This window comes from Garra rufa, chromosome 7, assembly GCF_049309525.1.
Source record: "Garra rufa chromosome 7, GarRuf1.0, whole genome shotgun sequence".
Taxonomy (NCBI): Eukaryota; Metazoa; Chordata; class Actinopteri; order Cypriniformes; family Cyprinidae; genus Garra; species Garra rufa.
The window spans coordinates 21227794-21238548 of NC_133367.1; the positions used below are offsets into that span (position 1 = coordinate 21227794).

The 10755-nt window shown below is 37.6% G+C and overlaps 1 long non-coding RNA gene across 1 annotated transcript; it reads right to left on the reverse strand.

Annotated features, from left to right (window-relative positions):
• Positions 1–575: 575 nt before the first annotated feature.
• LOC141338329 (uncharacterized) lies at positions 576–1463 on the reverse strand. Its single transcript, XR_012355826.1, has 3 exons — positions 1424–1463; positions 832–967; positions 576–733 (listed from the first exon to the last, which is right to left on the reverse strand). It is a non-coding gene; the product is annotated as an uncharacterized lncRNA (long non-coding RNA).
• Positions 1464–10755: the final 9292 nt, after the last annotated feature.

A 10755-nucleotide genomic window follows, 5' to 3' on the forward strand; every position in this document is an offset into this window, starting at 1 on the left:
AAAATCACTGTCAGCAGCTTCATGCAGTGGCTGACTGGTCAAGACCACGTTCCCATTTCATCCACGCAGAGAGAAAAATTCAAAATACACGTAGAATTCAATCACGACTGTCAGCTTCAGTACGGTCAACAGCGTTTGTGCTATCCTCTCGTAAACGCATGCTCCTGTACCATCACCTTGCCCACCCAGCACTTGGGGAATTACAAAGAGTTTCTGTGCATTATGCGACAGGCTGTGAGTAAAAGTAAAGAATTTGGTCGATCATGAAATAAATTCTTAGTGTAGTGTTTACTTCATATACTGTTTAGTCTGAAATACTGTTATTAGTTTGAAAAAAACAACAACAGGAATTTAACAGTTTTAATATGTATTCTGTAGTTTGTTTCTTTATTGTTCTTAATTCTTTGTTGACAGATTGTTACAAATTGTTTTCAATTCAGAAAGTACATGTGCTCACAAAGTATATTTGTATTCAACAAATTCCAGTGCACAATAAAATCTGTGTCTTTAAGCTTGCTTGGTGTTTTGTTTCTGTTCAATTAATATGATGGATTTGTTAAAACAAACTCCCGACAAAGCAAATACAGTTCTTTGACAGGGACATTAGCACCAGTTGAATTCAGCAGGTGTTCGAGGGCCCTCAATCTATCTGGACTCGGAGGGCATTCAAATTCTGGAACAACAACTCCCAAGAAGCTGCTGTGTCCCAATCCAGGTCTGGCTCTTCAATGTCCTGAAGGTATAGCAGTTAAATACATGGTTAAGTATCTAGAGTAATACCTTACCATAAATAGCAGTGTGCTGACAGGAAGTAAAGCAGTGGTACAATACCTCGTAACTCTCTAACTGGCCAGTATTTGTGTGTATCAGTCCCATCTGCCACAGCTGCTCTGGACTTCGATTGCCCTCTGAGGAGAGTGGATGATGGTTCCAGGCTTCTGTGAATGTGTCCAAATCTGCCTGAAGTCTTGGGAGGAAAGTGTAGTGCACACAGAAAAGTTCCTCAACCACCGACAAGTCAAGCAATCCTTCTGCCTCCAGCGAGTGCAGCATGTCCGAGTACTTGTTGGTCACCATGATTCTGACATCACGCCAGAGACGCTCAATCCTATTAGAAAAACATTTTTTTTGTTTCTTTTTAAAGTGTTAAAATAAATAAAAACGTGCATATAATATTTTTGAATGTAAAATATTCTGTTACTTCAGCGACACTGAAAAGCTACCTACAGATGTACTGGTCAAAAAAATAAATATCATAATTTGTTACATTTCCATCCAAGAATCTGACCATATTTCAGAATGGTTGTTTAAGAAAAAGCCATAAACATACTAAATCACTGCAAAAATATTTCGACAGGCAGTATAGGTTGCTGAAAAAACAAGTTTTAAATAATTCTTTGATATTTTAGAAATTGCACTTTACCTTTGATTATGGACACTTTTACCGGCTATGAAACTTCCACGGTCAACGCCTCTTGAAGAGAACATGTACCCGGCTATCTGTACATTTTCCACTCCTTGGTCTCCCCTCACTCTTATGTTTAAGATAGATACATTTGATGAAATTAAACTTAATAAAAATCTATTTACAGACACACAATTCGGGTTTTTTGTTTCTTTCTTGTTACTATGCACACCTTGATGGTAAACTAAATTTTTGAACTGCTTCTGAGAAGTAGTAGTATGCTGTAGATGCCTGGTTATTATTTGCTGCATTCAAGTACATAACCTGAAAATACAAAGAAAAAGAACAATAATGCAACAGTAAAGACTTTAATTTCAACAGGTTTTTAAAAAAGTTTTTGCATGTGTCATTTTAATGTAAATTTGAGTTGTCTTTGAATTCCAACAATAAAACAAATTGTCAATACATGTTCATTTCTATGTGCAATACTATATAGTCTCTATTTATTATGGTTTCATTATGTATAGATAGACAGAATAAAAGAGTAATGAAACATTACAGGAAGGTAAGCATTTTACTAGTTTATTTTTCTTTAGCTGTTGATTAACTATTGAACAGTAAATCAGAAATATGTGGAAAATAAATCACTGCAAAAGACTATAGTTATCAACTAAATTATAAACAACATACAATCAATTACAAGTAAATAAGGAACAAAATGCCACACCATGTTTAATAGATCAATTATATTTTACAAATCTCAATTACTAAATTGTTTCCTAAAGCATTTTTAGTAAATGCTCCTCAATCAGTCATTTACCAGATAGATTGCCTTTTTATACTATTGTAACATAATCAAACAACACACACACGTAAAGAACATCATCGTTCAATGTGAAAATTATTAGGTAAAGTTAACCTACACAGTTCGTAGGTTTTTAAAACAAAACTACTTTGAGAATCTTGAAAAATGCTTTGAGACTGTGTCTTCCTTCGATGGTTTGGTCTGCTGCGAAATATTTTTTGGCACAGGTTGTGTTGCCAAATGTGAAGAAGAGTCCTTGTAAGTAATACTACTGTCCATGCGCCTCTCAAATATTCGACAAATGAGATTGTCTCTGAAATTTTGAGTTGCGGACTCGTACAGTTTCCTGGCCACCCACTGTTTAGAGTGCTTGGGGAACACTACATTGAACCGTGGCGTACCTACAAAAAAAAATGTATATATATAGATCTTATACTGCAATATTAATTTATAGTCAGTAATGTATTTCATGGCAAACTTACCAGTGCTGGTTATGGCCTGCTGTCTGTTAACATTCTCATTGTGGTCAAGCACTGCCAAATGAGTATGTGCAAGCATCGAGTTGTAATGAAAGTGTATTCTTTTGGGGCAGTACTTTAGGAGCAGCGAATGGAAAACTTCAAGCCTACCTGATTAGAAAAAAAAAAAAAATAATACAGTGTTCAGAACTGTTCTTGCTCTGTACAGGAACAAAAATTAATACATATATAAACTTACCAGTATGCTTGAAAAGTGCCATCTGCCTGAGGTCCTTCAGGAGACCCTTGTCTAAGACAAGGTTCTGTAATGTAAAGAATGCCCTGGTATTTTTTATCAAGCCATTTCTTTTTTCTCTGCTCATCAGAGCTAAGCTCACTATGCAGACATCTTCTTTCTTCTCCATCTTCTGTCCAGGAATGAACCCCACAAATGTGGTGCAGAAGTGACTACCACCTTTTGATCAGCTCCTGATAAATACGAAAGAAATATTTTGATATCTTACATTTGATTTGATGAGAACCAGTTACAGAAACACAATCACACAACTTACATCTGGGTCACCTCCACAAGATGAACATGAAAACCACATATGGTTGCTAATGCTCCTAATCCATGGCTGAAGTGCTCTGTTGTCTTTGTATTTGGATACAGAAGCCAATTTCTTGAGCATTCCTACAAGAAAAAAAAAAAAATTCCATCTTCACCCAAAAGCTTTGTTCAACATCATAGTCATCAGGTGTGTCTGACTTGAAGACAAAATGTGCAGACAGAAGGGTGTATGACACCATATTAATGCAAGAGAGATTTTAAAGCATAAGGAGCTGCTTGATTTACAACCTTACTGAACCTTTATGTCATTAATAATTTACACAGTGAAGAAGCACTTAAATTTGAATTGTTTGTTTTCTGTACAATACATTGCTGCTTTTATAAATTACAAAACAGAAGTTGTAAATAATAAGTAACTGCACTATGTATCGATTCAAAATGAATGTGACTTGTGGTTAATATTGAAACATACCTTTTGCCACATGCCAGACATCAAACTCGTGATGAATGTTTGGGTACTCTACTTGCATTATCTTGCGAATGGATGGGGATCTGTCAGTTGTCACCACACTTATTCCAATATCGTCATCCAGGATTTTGTTGAGTGCTCTCCTGAAACCAGTCGACTCCATTGCTACAGAGCTTGACGATTCAGTAACCTATACAAAGAAATGACAATTGAAAATGAGACACAGTATTACAGATATTAATAAATCTCAGAACACAACTGTACATTGTTTTGTGAATATGAAACAAACTATTGTCTATCTACATACAGGTGATTTGTAGTTTATCATTATAAATATCTATAATGAACAATTTGTAACTACAGAGGTTAATATCTGACAAAGTAACTGACCAATTACATTACCACAACATATAACACTATTGTCATAAACACTTACTTGCACCAGCTCAAAATGTACCACTTTGTCTGTCGTCATCCATCAAGCTGTATGTGGTGTACTTTGCCGAATATTCAGGACTGTGTTGAGATAAAACAGAAACCAAGCTTTCAAAATTAATCATTATTTTAAAGAGAACATAGCATTACACAAGTTCACAGGGAACGCGCCTCATGCTGAGCACGAGCCCGAGACGGTTTGGACATGGTTGTCTATCAGAGGTAAAAAAATGATATAAATACTGTTCAGTTTCTCACAAAAACCGATCGTTTCGTGTCTTAGGACATCAATGTATCGTCACGAGCCGCAGGGTGTAATTTGGATTTGTCTGTGCATGTTTTTTTTTACTTTGAAAGGTTTGGTGCCCATCCACTGCCATGAAATGACTACCAGACTGCCATGGTTGAAGTTAAAAATCTTCGTTTGTATTCTACTGAGGAAACAAAGTCACCTACATCTTGGATGCCCTGGGGGTAAGCAAATAAACATCAAATTTTCATTTTTGGGTGAACTATCCCTTTAAGATGACATCAACCCTAACCCCACAGCAAACAGAAACCGAACCGAACCGAACCGTGGCTCCAAAACCGTGAACCGAACCGAATCATGCCTTTGGTGTATCGTTACACCCCTATCATTTTATAAATTTTATAACAAAATAATTTTGGGTTACTTATTCTAATAACCACAGTTCATGTCTTTATGTCCAAAACTTGCATAAAAGGACCCTAGAGATCCTACAGAAGTGCCGTCAGCTTCCAGAAAAACAGATCATTTCAGTGGCAACTTAATATCATAACTTGCAGGAACTACAAAGTGATTTGTTCTCACTTTAAATCCTATCTTTTCTTGTTCACATCCGCAGTTGGGGGATGAGTTGGATTCTATGGATTCATCTTTGGCAGTGATGGATGTCAGGGTAAGATGAATGCATGCAGGACTATTTACCACATTCTTGGAGTCCCCCAGTATAATTTTATTAATATTACAGTAAAATTTTCAAGAAACAAGATTAATTTTTATACATTTTAGAGACTGGTCTGCTATTGATAACAGATGACTAGTCAACACTAAAAAAAAATAAAAAATAAATGAAATAATAAAAAAACAAGGTGTGACCTGTGTTTTTTCAGAAACAATAAGTGAAAACATACCTTCCTGGAATAACCATCCACACCACCAAATATTATGATGTTGTATCTATTCACAAGACAGAAAAACAAAAGACAAAAACTTTTTTTTCTAATTGTACAGTAATTTTCTTTTGTGCTACAATTCCTGTGGCTTTTTTCTGTTGTTAGAAAAAAGTAGCAATTTACTTTAAAAAGTGTTACTTTTTCTATAAAAATGTTTAATATGAAGGTCCTCCAAAAGATGCCTTTTTAGGATTTGCTGCAGAATAGAGATCAACAAAATAACATAAGAATAACAAAATAATAACATCATAAGAACATCAACATCACGATGCTTATTAATATGAACAAATAATTTATCTTTCATCCAAAGGTCCTTTGAACCAATTTGGGATTTACTATCATGTGCACTTACTTAATGGACACTTTACTTACATTGCTGTGGTTGTGAGGAAAAATATAAAAATGGCTAGGTAAGCATATATATATATATATATATATATATATATATATATATATGAACAAAGACGAAGAGTGGGCATCTAGGGTTACTCCAGGTTATTATTCTTCATCCTTTTCATCAGAAAAGCTGCAGCAAATCTCTGGTCTTCACCAGATGGCCCAGCCTCTTCCTCACAAGCGTGTAATGCCAATTCGATCATCATAGGCTTCACTAAACGGATTTCAACGGTGTGGCTCTGGATCGTACGGGTTTTGGGCTCTTCAGTATGAAGGCAAATGCAAATCAATGCCATTAATCAGCGAGCGCAGCACTGATGCAGACGCGCGCAGTAACCCAGATACTCGCGCGAACACTTTTATTTTTGTCAGTCGTGGGGCGGGACTTGCTGCTTTAATTGTAATCGCAAACGCCATTGGTTACCTCCTCTATTCCGTACGGTGGCCGAGAAGTGCAAAACACAACAACAAATCGCAACACAAAAAACAAATCTGAAAACCAAATAACAAATCCAGAATCAAAATTACAAATTAGAAAACGCAATATCAACTCTAAAAAAAAACCATAAAACACAATAACAACTCCGGAAACAAAATAGCAAGTCGGAAATCACAATTGCTGCGTCCCAATTCGCATACTATCCGTCCTAAATAGTATTCGAAAATAGAATTAGTATGTCCCAAATCGTAGTATGTTTGAAAAAGTATTCCAAAGATTCCCGGATGGTCTACTACTTAACCTCAGAATTCGAAGTGCGGATCAATGCACACTCTAACGGCTAATATTGCCCACAACACACTGCGCCGTGAACGAGGATTCGATTAGAACTACAAACACGCATAAAAAGTGTTAAAAAAACTACAAACATGGAGGATATGCGCGACCAACGGACAGATAGAGAAAGGGGTTTGAGTGATAAATAATCAGTGTGTAACCTGATAAAAAATATATTTTTTAAATGTTACCCTCGTTATATTTCATGTGCAGCAACATTATGAACTTTTATAATGATAGGTTTGGTCATTAACGTTTAAATGCATAATTATGCAAACACGAGCAGAAGAGTTCTCGGCATGAAAGACTTCTGAAAGAACGTGCCTCTTAATTTCTCTCTAATACGGTAGGAAATTAAATTAAACGAAATGTAGATAATGTTAACCAAATGTTAACTGTGATGATTGACAGGGCAGTTTAAACAGTGACAGGATTAAGCAACAGAGCGTCCGTTAAAAAAGCAGTTATGACGAAGTAGTATGTCCCAAAACTGGCCTACTATTCTGCTACATACTCAAAAGTATGTACTTTTTCTTCACAAAAAGAGTACATACTTTTAGGGCGTAGTATAAGTAGGCGAATTGGGACGCAGCAAATGACAAACAAAAAAACAAAACGACAAGTCAGAAAACACAACAATAAGTCAGAAAACACAACGACAAATCCGTCAAAACGGAAAAGGTAGGTATTTTGTGTGACCGGCGTAGTCGCTGCTGATTGGACGGAACTCCTGTCAATCAAGACAAAACGCTCGATCGTCACGTGATTCACGAAGCCTAAAATAGTTCAAGGAAGTTCATAGCGGAATACATTGAGTTAGAGAGACAGAACTGCGATTTTTTGGTACTTAGTGACAATAAAATAATTTATTTACATTATTTATAAAATAATGTATACACGTATACATAATATACATATCTAGTTGTATAAGTGTTGTTTTTAAAAGATAAAATCCGCTAATATTTGAGGATTATTGTGGTCAGCTATCCTCACCTGCCTTGTTAACATAATTTAGGCTTAAGTTACCATGGTAAAAGTCCCTGTTTGCTATGTAAACGACATTGTGGTCTGTTACTAAGGTAACTTAAGCCTCTCTATATAAATATAATTATATAAATATAATATAAATATATATGTGCTTGGGTGTTCTTACAACTTTTACGTTAGTCAAGTGCAATCACATCTTAATGTTCGTTGTCGTTTTACTGATCTCATGGTAAATGTTGAGTTTGTTGTCTGTCTTACAAGTTAAAATATTTTAAGATTAAGTGAAAATGAATCTTGTTTAATGTTTTTAATCTTGTGCACCCGTCAATTATTAATATCTAATATATATATTTGAAATTACCTGAAGTGGTTGAGGGTATGAAAATCACAGGTAATGCCAAATTAGACTGTAATGTTTGTACTGAGGGAAAGTTCATCAACAACAGAAATAGGAAAACTGACACAAAAGCTGGTGAGGCCCTAGAGTTGGTACACACTGACTTTGCATACTTCTATCCATCTTGAGAAGTTGGTTCAATGGGACCTGCTGTTTCATTCACAGACAAATACCTCTGGGGGGGCACCTGTTCCGATGATGGTAAAGATAACCGCTTTAATGGGTAAAATTATGATAAAATTCAGATAGCCAACTTTACAGCATTACATTACATTGTTTGATTTGGTTTCCCTGTTCCTAGTTGGCAACATTAGGCATGAATTGTACAAACTGTACAGTATTTTGAATAGCTATATTATATTTATCGCAATGGTTCCAAATACACTGAAACACTTCCACCATGGCCATCAAGAGACACACTGTCATCAACTAGTTTGCCCTCTAAGAGTAAAAAAAAAAAACATTTGAAGAATACAACATATAACATACAAGGCCATAAACAGGGTTTGAAAATTAGTGAGGTCCGAAGTAAGGTGTTAAGAATTGTGCTATAACACCCACAAATGCACTACATATAGCCTAAACTTCAAAATAGACAGACATGTAGATGATTGTGAAAGATTTTTTATTCAGTATAATGTTTTACATGGAAAGTTTTTTTGTTTTTTTTTAGCTGAAGAAATTTTTACTTTTTAACAAGTTATAAAAATAACGTTAGGATAATGACACTGGCATAAAACTAACGTTCAACTTTCCACTTTATAAACGTTCCAAAGTGTCACACTAAATTGGACAAACGAGTCAAAAAACACGCATAATAGGTGGATCTGGCAACAAACAGAGGCTGCTGCACCCGCGCTCTCACTCAACGCGTTCTCAAGCCCCGTTCACTGCGCTAGCTTCTCGCAGCAACATGAATTGCAAACACGTATGTGATATGAGGTGGTTTAAACGGCTAAATAATAATTCAAAGAGCTTGACATTTTATTTGTGAATATAAAAAATGACCGAGGTCCGGACCTCGGCGAACTCGTAGCTGGCTATGGCCGTGATAACATAAACAATGCACCATTTAATAACAAACATCACTTGTATTGTATTGTATTGCCAATTCGATTGTCATAGGCTTCACTAAACGGATTTATGATAATGACATTTTAAATTGTCTTGTTTTGTTTCTTACACAAACACAAAAACAGCTATTTATCGCCATCTTGTGCTAACATGGAGGACTTTAATATTCATTTTTATGTGATTAAATAATACAGTTGAATAAAGATACAATATTTATATATGTTAATAAATAAATATACATATATACACATTTCTATATTTCATTTTGTAATTTTTCTGTATTTCATTGATACTTGGCATAAATTAGATATTTTAGACCTTCCACATGGGTTTTGTTGAGTTATATGTTCTCATTAATCATATAAATTTATGTTTTGTTATGTATTTTATTTATTTATTTATTTTTAGATTATACTACTGACTGTTGTATGCCAAAAATGTGTGAGAGTTCGTTGTGCGCAAGTGTTAACAAACTGGACTTTTATTTTGACTCTAGTTGTGAATGTTGAACTTAGTACTGTGTACTCAGTATGTGATGCTTCTCCCTCGGGCACTGATGTTATACCAGTGCATTGAGATGTAAACGAACAAATAAATAATGCTAGGGGCGTGTTCACACTTGCCGTCCTTTTTCAAACTGCCAGCGTCTGTTCTCTTACGAGAGGTCTCTCGTACTGCGTAAGTATCTTACGCTAGGGGAAAATCCTTTTCTGCGAGATATTGAAGCCAAAAATTATCCTTAATTTTGAAATAATGTAAAGCCCGTTGCAGCAGCATACAGACATAGGCGAAACAGCTTGCGCGCCTATTGGCTGCTCTGCGGCAACTGCAGCAGCCTATTAGAGCGAGGCCTGACGCGACGCCAGATCCAATGGGGGCATTTCGCGCCCTTTGCGTCGCTTTGCGCCCTTTTCGTAGCTTCCCGCCTAAAAGGGCGTGGTCCAGACCTATAAAGACCGCTCGTAGGCAGCTATTATCTGATTTTTCATCCTTCAAGCGAAGCACACGCATCGCTGGAGCCGGATAAGAAGCCGCCGTTTGACTGCAAGCATCTCAGCTGGACGAGCCACTGAAGCTGCTGGCCACGCCGCCTTCCGTGCCTTCCTGCTGCGCTTTCCGGCGATTATATCCTTTCAATAAATAAGTGTGTGTTGCCGCTGCAATACACACTTATCATAAAAGAGCAAAAGCGTCTTTATAAAGATGCCTTCTTGCGGCTCATGTCGAGCCACACTCAGCGACGGGGACCGCCATGATATCTGCGTTTCCTGCCTGGGTGAGGAGCACGCGGTGATCGCGCTCGCTGAGGGCGGCTGCCCTCAGTGCGAACTATTGCCATTAGCGACTCTGAGGACTCGCGTGGCATTCTTCACTGAACCTGCTCCCCCGCCCGCTGCGGTGTCGCGCCATAAGAAGCGCTGTGCCCAGCGAGCTTCGGAACTCCCCCTCAGCCGACAAAGCTCGCCGGTTCGCCCGCCAGCTTCACCGATCTCGTCAGCCCCCGTCTCGGACGTTAAATGGCCGCTGTCTGCCGCCGCTTGCGTCGACGCTGCTGACGAAGGGACTGTCATGGAGGAGGAGGAGGATTCCTGCTCTATCCTGGCGTCGTGCAGTGAGGATTGGGAGAGCTCTGCGGACCTCGCTCCCCCCACACATGCCCCGTCAGGTACGAGAGCGTCAATCGAGGCAGAATTGATGAGGATCCTCACACAGGCCACGGCGAGCCTTGGCCTCGAGTGGTCCTCACCAGAGCAGCCCGCTCGCAACCGGCTGGACGGCTGTTTTC